At 50.7% G+C, this 10212-nt stretch overlaps 1 non-coding gene across 1 annotated transcript; it reads left to right on the top strand.

Moving 5' to 3' along the window:
* Positions 1-579: 579 nt before the first annotated feature.
* Positions 580-686, top strand: LOC141658263 (small nucleolar RNA R71). The gene has a single exon (XR_012549157.1). It is a non-coding gene; the product is annotated as a small nucleolar RNA R71 (small nucleolar RNA).
* Positions 687-10212: the final 9526 nt, after the last annotated feature.

Here is a 10212-nt window from a genome sequence, read left to right as displayed (position 1 = left end):
TTTGGGGGTGCAATTAGTGGAGGTTGATAAGGGCTTTTTTGTTGTTGGGAATGGTGAGGTTGTTGGTCTTGTAAAACATAGGGTTCTTGTGGGTATGAGTCTTGTTGTGAAAAGGATGAGCAACTGTTATATGAATGCCCAATACCCCCACAATTTTCACACGTAGGAGCATATTGTTAATAGTTTCTTGGAGGAGAACTTGGTTGAGAGTAGGTCCTTGGTGGTAACCTAGGCTCTTGAACATAGTAGACCTTGGGGTGATTTGGTCTTTCTTCATGATAAGCATTTTCATGCTTCCTCTCCACCAAAAAGCTATCACATTTCTTTGACAATTCATCCAACTTGGCCTTGTTTTCCAATTCTAACTTTGAAGGTCCTTCACTCTTGGACTCATTTTCTCTTCCATAGTCACCTTCTATACATCCATAGCTAATTTCCATGTCGGAAATATTTTGGATCAATCCTGTGATTTGGGCATTTTTCATTTTGTCAAAATTACCACCGGAGGCCTCCACAATCATATCCCTAAACCTTTGCTCAAGGGTTTTAAAGAAGATTTGGATTGTCATCCATTTGGGGATTCCATGATGTTGGCAAGAGGTAATAAAGTCTCTAAATCTTTCCCCTGCTTCACTCAAAGTTTCAAGATGTTTTTGCTTGAAGGTTTGGATTTCATGTCTTATTCTAGCGGTTTTTGAAGAAGGGTAAAATTTGTTGATAAAAGCCTTTGTCAAGCTTTCCCAAGTAGTGAAAGTACTCGGTTCATGTGAATCCAACCATTTTCTAGCATTGTCCTTCAAGGAAAGGAGAAAGAGCATAAGAAGAATTTGCTCTTCCGTGATGCCATAATACTTGATCATACCCGCTTTTTCCTTTAATAAAACAAGATGTTCATGAGCATCTTCACTCTTAAAGCCATGAAAAATATTTTGTTGAATAAAGAAGATTGTATGATCACGGAGCTCAAAGGTATTAGGAGCAAGAACTCCATAATTAATTGTCGAGTAAGACCGATTAGATCCGGTCTATGGTAGTAATTCATTGGTTGGTCCATCATTTCTTTGTCAATAAGGTTGGTTCTTGGTGTATTTGGTGGGCTAGGTGAGTGATTTGGAGAGTGGTTTGGTGAATGGTTTGGTTGGAGGGTGGAGATCTCTAGAGCCGATAATGCTAACCATCTTCTTACCCGGAAAAACTTCCCAATCTCTCGATCAAGACGGAAAAGAGAACCGATGTTGCACCTATACATACACTCAAACAAGAGATAAAATGGTCCTAATGCAAAGAATACACTAGGACAAGGATGGAAAAATAAACAAATAAACAAACTAAGCCTAGAAACAGACAATTAATCTAATCCATTATCATCGTCCCCGACAACGGCGCCATTTTGATAACGGGTAGAGGTCGTTGTACCCAATCTAACTGTTCCGAGTGTAATTCCAGAGCAGTTATATGTTACCACCCGTGCTTGTAGAATGACGTCTTTGGTTGAATCCTCCTTGCGGTCTCCTGAAACGATGAACAAACTGAGGGCTCGGCTTTGGACCGAGCGAACTCACTCCGACGCTCAAGTCAGTAACTTAGAAAGGTAAGTTGTTGTTACTTGGCAAAGTACGTATTGTAGAGAGATAAGGAAGATATTACCAGATGAATAGTGATTCTTAGGTTAAATTGTGGATCCTTTACTCAATGAGAGTAGAGGATTATTTATAGACTTTCACCTTTTGTCATGTAGTGGCCAAGTGGCCAAGTGGCTAGCAGGTGGAAAGCCTGAGCTACCCTCGGCCGAGGGGCCATGGCAGGCCGACGGGCCCAGTTGACTCACCGCCGAGGGATCTTGGATATGAGTTCGCGGATGTGTGCCCCGGCGGACTGGTTGCCCCGGCCGGGACCCATCTGTCGGTCAGCCGACAGGCCTAAATGCTTAGGTCTAAGCCGTTGACTTGCTGTGGATATCTTTGACCTTGCTCAATATGTTGACTGGTCAGCGGGTGCATAATATGCCCCATCAATTTGCCCCCAGCGTGTCTATGCCGTGGTATGGGCTCCGATGTATGTTAAGCGTATATTCTGCGCAAAACAAATTTGCTGCCCCGGCTTCTTCTACCTCGACGTGGCCCTGCTTAGGCCGTACCATATCCCCCCTCCACATGGTTGTGTAATGGACATCCGATGTGGAAAAGGCAATGACGCTGGCTGAGACCAGGGTGGAGAGTGCTTAGGTTGTTTCGATTGCCCCCTGCTTTTCGGCTTGGTTGATCATGTGGCCGGCGTAGAAACGGATACCTAGGATTTTGTTGAGGAAGATGAACAGGCAGAGAGATATGAAGGGGCGTGTTGAAGACGCTTGGTCACTGTTGCATTGATTGACATTCAACTGTTGCAACGATTGACATTCCGTGGTTGCATGTCCGACACGTGTCTGTTTGTTGATTGGCTGACGTTTCATGGGCTGAGCCCTGATTGGTCCTTATTCATGGGTTTTCCCCTATAAATAGGGCAGTTAATCCCTGAAATTAGGCACCAATTTCATTTTCTCAAAAATCTTCTTTAGACTTTCAAGGGCTTCTCTCTTCTATTTTTCAGTGTCACTACTCCGGCTAGTACTTTTCTTCAAGGTAAACCAACAAATTTCTCTTTTTAACTTGTGAGTTTTGCTGTAGACATGTCTTCTGCGATGCTGCGGAACTAGTAAACCGACGCCGGGGGGTTCCCCATCGCGTCTTGATGAGGAGGAGATGCTAGACGCCATCCCGCTAAGGTCTGGGGGCCCTAGGTCTCCTTCTCCTGAAGCTGATCCTCAAATTTTGGAGGAATGGGAGGATGATGATGATGTTGATGACGACGGAGACGATTTCGGTGATGATGCTGAAAGGGCTCATCCTAATGAGGGGAGGCAGTACGTCATGGATCACGGCGACCCCTGTAAGGTCGGCCCTGACCGTACTTGGACCCATAAGTTCGCCCGTTGTTCTGGCGAGACACTCTTCGAGGGCCATTTCTACTTTGGCAGGGGATACAAAATTGTTATCCCTGAGGAAGGGTCAGGCCATCTGTTGCCCTCCACCGGGTTGCACCGGCGTATATATCCGGCACCTGGAGTACGGGCTCCGGTTTCCGCTGAATGATTACGTTATGGCCATCATTAGGGCCATGAACGTCGCCAGGGCCACCGCACCCGTTGGCTATTAGGACCATAGTCGGCTTTGTCCGCTCTCGTCTCTTTAAGGGGAGGTCCCAACGGTTAATTTATTCCGTCGGCTTCACCACCTTCGGCCGTCATTTTCTGGTCGCGTCGGATGGTACAGCGTGCAAATGGAGCCGGGTTACGCCTCCGTTGATAAGCTGTCTTCTTGCAAAGACTGGAAGGATCGGTGGGTGTATATTGAGGTGTCGGATGACTATCCGCTGCCCCGGTCCTTCCAGCACCAAGTTAATTTGCGGTGCGAGACTAAGGCGGAGCATGACAGATGGGTTAAACGGAAAAAGCTTAAGATGGACGCCGACAAGGTCCCTCTTAATGAGGATGAGAGGTTGGCGATGAGGCTCTTCGAGACGGACAAGAGTGGGGTGTCGAAAGATGGATCCCCGACGAGATCATCCTTCGTGATGAGCCGCTCTCGCCATGTCGGCCTCATACCCCCCTGGCGCAGGTGAGTGGGGTCGGCGTGAGGCCCATCTCTGCTCTCAATGTTTTCTGTTTCTTGAATTCTGACTTATTTCTTCTACTCAAACCTTGCTTTGTTTTCTTCGCAGACCACTTTGGACCGGACCTGTCGAGGATATCCTTCGGAGGATGGGGCCGCACAAGGATAAGACCGTTCTTTGATTTGCACCCTAAGGCTCGCCCCGTGATCGCAGACGTCGCCGAATGATCGATGGATCAGCAGCTTAAAGGCCTGAATGTGGAGGCGGCCCAGGCGAGGGTTGCTAGTAACATGCCACGCCGAACGCGGAAAACAAAATCTTCGGCGGTGACGGCATCGACGTCCGTTCCACCTTCCATCCCTTCATCCAGTAAGACGGTGGAGATCGTTGACATTATCGATGGGGGGACTCCGATGCGGAGGGATCTCCCTTATCCGTAAAAGGAAAGAGCCCACCCCTGCCGATACTTCATTGCTTGCTATCGCGCAAATCGCCGCGGTGAGGAGATGCGTCCTCCGAGCAAGAAGGCCAAGCATGGTACAGATACATCCTGTGGGTCAGGCTTAGCCGGTTAATTAGGCGTTTCTGATGACAGGCTTTCCGATACGTCCATGTATACTGACACGGATGTTTTAATTGCCTTTTTGTAGATCAACCGTCGACAGTACCGCCGTTCTCACCGTGCGGCAATTGGAGAAGCGACACGAGAAGGCGGGTGATAGAAATGTCACCGTCGATCCCCTACCTCGAAGGTTTCCCCCACCGAGCTTGTGGCGGAGAGGATGAGAATAGGCAAGAGGGCGGCGAAATGGACTCGGCTAGCTCCCACATTATGGAGCAGAGAGGACCATGGTGAGGGCGCCCACCACACTCGAGCGGCTAAGGCTGGAACTCGACGCGGCGAACAAGGAGGCTAAGAGGGCCAAGGCCGTGGGCTGAAGAGGCGTCCGTCTTTGAGAGAAAACTCGGGAGGACACCGAAAAGAAGTCCTTCGAGAGAGCCAAGGCCGAGGCCGCAAGCGCGGATGAAGCTACTAAGTCAGCGGGAGATGCGTGACCTCGTTCAGAAGCACGCCGACCTTTACCTTACGCAGAGGAACGAATTTAGGGACTTGTTCCAGTGCCAGGGGAAGGTGGTCCGGAACAAGGATGCTATTATCGCCCAAAGGGAGGAGGACATTAAGACACTCCAAACCGTGCTCCTCCCTAATATGTGCGCCCACACGGACCGGCCAAGAAGCCGCCAGGAAGTGATTGAGGAGCTCTTTCCTCTTGATGGCTCCTTTCCGTGGGATGATTTGACGAGCTGTTTGATGACAAGCTCGAAGCTAAGGAGGAAGCCGCGAAGGAAAAGGCCAAGGAGGAGGTAAGGGTGAAGAAGGAGGAAGAGGCGGCGCGAGAAGGCGACCCTCGGCCGAGGAGGCTAGGGCGGCCAAAGAGGAAGCCGAGAGGATGAAGGATGAAGGCGAGGCCGAGGCCGCCGAGAAAGCCGAGACGGCCGAGACATGACTTTCCGGGTCGCCCATTAAGGACGATGCTTGCTAACGCTGCGATGGTAAGCAACAACAGGGCATAGGGAGACGGGCGGTCGTCACCGGGCTCACCCGCGTCTCGGATAGCTTTAGGCGTTCGGGGCCAACTATTAAGCCTCTCCTCCCTGCCATCTTTTGGCGCTTAAATGATATGTCTGTAACCTTTTGCCTTTCTTTCCCTTGTATTTTGTACAACTTTGGTAGGTTGTGTTTTGGCTTATCCTTATGGGGACGGCCGTCGTCTGTATTTTCCTCACTTTGTAACTTGATCATTTTTAATAAGAGTTCGTTTCTTTTGCCTCCGGCTTGGCCGAGGCCTTTACCTCATTTTTCTGAGTTGTCTTCTTGCGCTAATAGTTGAGCATTTCAACTGTACTTAACGTTTTCACTTTGCCTCTGGCTTGGCCGAGGTCTTTTCTCGTCTTCGTCTGAGTTGTCTTCTTACGTTATTAATTGAGCGCCTCTTTTGTTTCCGCCTCGGCCTGGCCGAGGCAGTCTAGAGTGCGTATCAACTGTTTAACGTTCCTAAGGCATGCTGATCGCTTTTGCGAGTATCAGTTGTGCTGGTAGTGACTGCCGTGGCGTCTACCTCTTGGGGTGACTGCGACGGCGCCTGCTTCTTGATGATGATCGCCGTGGCGTCTACCACTTGAGGTGATCGCCGCGCGTCTACCTCTTGGGGTGACGGCCGTAGCGTCTACTACATGGGGTGACTGCGACGGCGCCTGCTTCTTGATGATGACTGCCGTGGCGTCTACCACTTGGAGTGACTGCTGCGGCGTCTACCTCTTGGGGTGACTGCCGTAGTGTCTACTACTTGGGGTGACTGCGACGGCGCCTGCTTCTTGATGATGACTGCCGTGGCGTCTACCACTGGAGTGACTTCTGCGGCGTCTACCTCTTGGGGTGATCGCCGTAGCGTCTACTACTTGGGGTGATCGCGACGACGTCGGCTTTTCGATGATGATCGCCGCTCTTGTCGGTATGACAAAAAGAGCTTACTGCTTTACGATAGTGACTATTTGCGAAATGAACACTTTGATGGAGAACTTGGACGATTCCTCATTATATATAAACATGTGTCGGGGTACCCACAGTTGTCTTGGGCACCTCCGGCACTTTACAAGGTACTCTCTGAGATCGCCAGTGTTCTAACGGCTTATTAAAGGCACACCTTCCTAGTTAGCCGTCAGTTGCATCCATGAGGTCGCCCTCCCGCCGTAAGGATGGGCTTTTCCCCTTCTTCTCGACTTCTTTGCCGCTTTGAGGGATTGCATGTTGCATCCTCCGCGATATCTGGACGTTGACCACCTCGTCCTTCTCGTCCTTGGAGACGAGCTTATGCGCTTCCCCCCGGTCCGAGACATACATGAGTGTCAGGGCCCGTATGGACATCACTGCGTCGGCCTCGCTCAGAGTGACTCGGCCGATAAGGACGTTGTAGGCGGATGAGCCGTCAATGACCACGAACTCAGCCAGGACATTCTTAGCCGCACTCCCTTCGCCGAACATCACCGGCAGTCTGATTGACCCCAGGGGTACTAGGCCGGCCCGAGAAGCTGCATGCGGTGGACTGGTGCAAGGGCTTAGGTCCTTGACTTTCGCACCGAGGTTGAGGAAGCATTCCCTGAACATGATGTTCGTGTAGGCGCCTGTGTCAATCAGGCACCTCTTGACCAGGTGGTTGGATATGTCCAAGTGGACTATGAGTGGGTCGCTGTGAGGGGCGATGACCCCCTCGTAGTCCTTCTTTCCGATAGTTATATTGGGGATATTGGAAGCGGGGGCTGCTGTGTTGGGCACAAAGTTGATGGCTTGATATAGTTCATTCAGATGTCGTTTGTGCCCATGAGCGGATCCACCGTTCTCGTTGCCCCCGATGACAACATGGATAACTCCTATCCGTTCAAAGACGGATTTCTTGTTTGAACCGCCGGCCTCAGTCTTTTGGCCTTTGGTAACATACTTGCCGAGGCTCCCCTTCCGGATTAGCTCTTCAATAGCATTCTTCGATGCTTGCGGTTGTCGATAAGGTGACCGGTGTGGCCGTGGTACTCACAGTACTGGCTCGTGTCACCGTCTCCCTTCGGCTTGGGGGGCCTTTCCCATTTCTGGCCCTCGCCCTTGCTCAGGGCGAAGACCTCGGCGGCAGATACAACCAGGGGGGTGTGATCACTATACCGCCTTTGGTGGTACGTTCCCGAACTCCCCCCGGTGCCCGCCGAGCTCTGCTTCCTGGCAGATCTATCAGACCGTGACCTATTGTTGTCACGGCGTCTTTCATCCGGGTTGTCCTCCCGGTGGCTCTTCTTCTCTGAGTGCCCAGCCTCGCTGTGGCCTACCCAGGTCTTGTGATAGTCCTCTACCTTGATGGCTTGGTCGGCCATCTTCCTGGCGGCGTCTAAGCCCAGGCCTCCGGACTTGATGAGCTCGTTTTTTAAGTCTCCCCTTGGGAGGCCTTTCATCAGCGCGAAGGCCGCCAGCTCGGGATTAATCTCTCGAATCTGTTGAACCTTGGCATCGAACCTCTTCACATAGCTTCGTAGAGACTCGCCCCCCTCCTGCCTAATAGTTAGGAGGTCCAATGTCTCCACGGCCCTCCTCTTATTGCAAGAGTACTGGGCTAGGAAGGCGTCCCTTAGGTCGGCGTAACGAAGATATACCGAGCCGTCGGGCAGCCCTTTGTACCAACTCTGAGCCATCCCATGCAAGGTCGTTGGGAAGACTCGGCACCAGACTTCATCGGGTTGTTCCCACACCGACATGTACGACTCAAAGGCCTCGGCATGGTCGGTGGGGTCGCTATCCCCTTTGTATGTGAACGCCGGCAATTTTAGTTTGGTTGGCACGGCGGTGTCAAGGACATAGGCACCGAGGGGCGTCGACCACGTGTCGAATGATACGCGGCGATCGGCTCCTCGCATTCCTAGTCCGGCTCCTCTCCTCGTCTTGGGTGGGCTTCTCCTCCGACTATGGTAAGTCGGGCTTCTTCTCCGACTCGACGAGTCGGACTTCTTTCACTCCTCCGAGGCGAGGCCTCGTCGGTGCACGGCGGCGACGTCCTCCCGCGGGTGCGCGGGAAGGACTTAGGTCTACCACTGGCACTCTGGGCTCCTCCGGCGTCTTGACGGGGCCAGCTTCTTCCAGGGCTCCATTTAAGTCTCTTGGAGTCATATTCTGGGCCCTGGTCTCCTGGACGGGTTCCGCCGCTCTTGTCGGTGTGACAGTGTGAGCCGGCGTACTAGCAATTATGTCCAGGAGTAGCTTTAGTTTCGCTGCATCGACCACATGTCCCATGATGGTGACCTGGTTGGCGGGCAGCGGCGTATCTGGTATTATTGGCATCCCGTACTCCGGTTGAATTACCGGCGGTGGAGGGTCATAACTCGAATCGTGGACGGTATTATCTTGGCGAGAATCGGTTTAGTCGATCCACGAATACCTCTTGTTGTTTCGACATCTTCTTAGCTTTTTGGGTGGGTTTTTGTTTTGTTTTTTTTTTTTTTTTGGGAATGAATGTGACTAGCTTCTAGTATCTTTCCCCACGAGACGGCGCCAATTGTTCCTGTAATTCCCGGCGATTATATGTTACCACCCGTGCTTGTAGAATGACGTCTTTGGTTGAATCCTCCTTGCGGTCTCCTGAAACGATGAACAAACTGAGGGCTCGGCTTTGGACTGAGCGAACTCACTCCGACGCTCAAGTCAGTAACTTAGAAAGGTAAGTTGTTGTTACTTGGCAAAGTACGTATTGTAGAGAGATAAGGAAGATATTACCAGATGAATAGTGATTCTTAGGTTAAATTGTGGATCCTTTACTCAATGAGAGTAGAGGAGTATTTATAGACTTTCACCTTTTGTCATGTAGTGGCCAAGTGGCCAAGTGGCTAGCAGGTGGAAAGACTGAGCTACCCTCGGCCGAGGGGCCATGGCAGGCCGACGGTCCCAGTTGACTCGCCGCCGAGGGATCTTGGATATGAGTTCGCGGATGTGTGCCCCGGCGGACTGGTTGCCCCGGCCGGGACCCATCTGTCAGGCCGACTGTAGATACCTCATTTCTGCACCTCTCGCAAACCACCCGGTGATGATTGGGCCGCATGTTTGCTACGCGGAACGATTTGTGACAGTTCGTAAGTTTATCGTCAAGTGATTGCTCAAATATTAATGTTTACCTCTTAGTTGTCATCTACGTGCCGATACGGTCGTTTTGGCAGTAATTAGAGTACATTTGGAGTCCGGGTCAAAAACCGTCTTCATTTTCTATAAACCGTCAAATCCCGAGTCAAAGCAATGGGTTTGTCTACCTAAGGTTAGGATGTCATAAAATGTTGAGATTATATCTCATTTTGAGTCACATGTCACTTCATTAGGCTAAACTAAAAGTTTACATTACAAAATGTGCATTTCATTTAGCTAAATGACAACCCGACCTTTAGTCCCGTTTTACGAGGTCATAACGAGTTTTTTGGGTCGGGCCTATTTCACAGAAAGTTCTAGATCTCTTTCTTAGCTTTCCAACGCCACCGAAATCACCTTATTCCGAGTCTTGTAGAGAAAGTTATGCCTAAAATACGACAGGCTGTCAAACGCGTTTTCTACGCGCAAAGGAACCTACCCGGGAAAGGACGCAGCAGTCTTTGCGCCTCTTCCAAGGGACGCAGCACCTGCTGCGCCTTTTCCCAGGGCCTTCTTTTTGTCCAAGTTTCCGCGTTTAACCTAAGTCGGTTGTTTCCGGATCTTTCCTTCCGTATCCTAGTCTTACCATAATTCCCTCCGCGTGATTAGTATAAATAGGAGCGTTCGTTCCTCATATTTCTCACGCGAGTGTCCGCCCTTCTCTTCTCCCTTTGCATTCTAGACTTTGTTCTTACTAATTGGCGCCTACGTGCTTGGACTTCCGACCACGTAAGCTCGGATCTTTCCGGGTACCAGCCTCTCCGTTGCATGACCGACCAATTTGACCAACTACACCAATAATCAACTTAAATTAATCAATCGTTTTCCTCTTACGAGGGCACTCTCTTTGCATT

This window comes from Silene latifolia, chromosome 5 (assembly GCF_048544455.1).
Source record: "Silene latifolia isolate original U9 population chromosome 5, ASM4854445v1, whole genome shotgun sequence".
NCBI lineage: Eukaryota > Viridiplantae > Streptophyta > Magnoliopsida > Caryophyllales > Caryophyllaceae > Silene > Silene latifolia.
The sequence above is the reverse complement of the archived record's forward strand: the minus strand, read 5'-3'. Positions and strand labels throughout refer to the sequence as shown.